The sequence below is a fragment of the Chrysochloris asiatica genome, unplaced genomic scaffold (assembly GCF_000296735.1).
Source record: "Chrysochloris asiatica unplaced genomic scaffold, ChrAsi1.0 scaffold00040, whole genome shotgun sequence".
Lineage (NCBI taxonomy): Eukaryota > Metazoa > Chordata > Mammalia > Afrosoricida > Chrysochloridae > Chrysochloris > Chrysochloris asiatica.
Genome location: NW_006408558.1, coordinates 16,019,634 through 16,020,932, shown reverse-complemented (window position 1 = coordinate 16,020,932; position 1,299 = coordinate 16,019,634).

Here is a 1,299-nt window from a genome sequence, read left to right as displayed (position 1 = left end):
ATGGATCAGCCAGGTGGCATTGTTGATGGCATCAAGTGTGGCAGCGGTGGTAGGGTTGGCCCAGGATTGGACATTGTTTCGTTCTGCTGTGCATGGGGTCGCTATGAGTCGGTTCCGAATCGATGGCACCTGACAACAACATATCTTTGGTCAAACATTTAACTCACCCCTAATGTTATGGCTGGAACTGCAGTTGCCTTGACAGGCCAGACCCAATGATTTTGCGGACTGAACATTTTTCATCCCTGCTCTATATACACCAAAATGAAGTCTTTTGAACAGAAAACAGTGATAGTGTATGGTTTAAAATCAGGAAAGGTGTGTGCCAGGGTTGTATTCTTTCACCATACTTATTTAATCTGTGTGCTGAGCAAATAATTCAAGAAGCTGGACTATATGAAGAACACAGTTTCAGAATTGGAAGACTTATTAATAGTCTGCCATATGTAGGTAACACAATGTTGCTTGCTAAAAGGGAAGAGGACTTAAAGCACTTACTCACGAAGATCAAAGACTTCACCCTTCATTATGGACTACACTTCAACATAAAGGAATCGAAAATCTTCACAACCGAACCAATTAACAATGGCATGATGTTGTTGTTGTTGTTGTTAAGTGTCCTTGAGTCAGTTCCAACTCATAGTGACCTTGTATAGGGTTTCTGAGGAGCGAATGGTGAATTTGAACTGCTGTTCTTGCGATTCAAACTGACCTTGGGGTCCAGTGCTTATCTCACGGTGCCACACCAGGATGTATAAAATGTTGAAGTTGTCAATGACTTTATTTAACTTGGATCCATAATCAAAGCCTATGGAATCAACAGTCAAGAAATCAAACAATGTATTGAATCTGGCAAATCTGCTGCAAAATAATTCTTTAAGATGTTCAAAGGCAAAGATGTCACCTTGAGGACTAAGTTGTGTCTCACCCAAGCCTTGGTCTTTTCAATTGCCTCATATGCATACAAAAAACTGGACAATGAGAGGCAGGGCTTGATGGTGGCTAGGGTGGAGGTACAGTGAAGTTCACTGTCAGCCATACCACAGAATACCAGGCAAAGCAGGTCCAGGACAGAGCTCCAAAACCTGGAACCACAGAGATCGGATTATTTAAAAGGTTTGAAGGCTTATAGCTAGTGGAACTTGCAGCAAAAGTAAGATTCAACAGTGAATAACTGCTATCATGACTAATCGCAACTGTCACACTTGTAAAGGTAGAAGTTTTGTAATAAAAAAAGGGGAGTGGTTAATCTTACAGTCCAGAAATAGAGGACCCTAGGACCATCAAGAGAGGAATGCA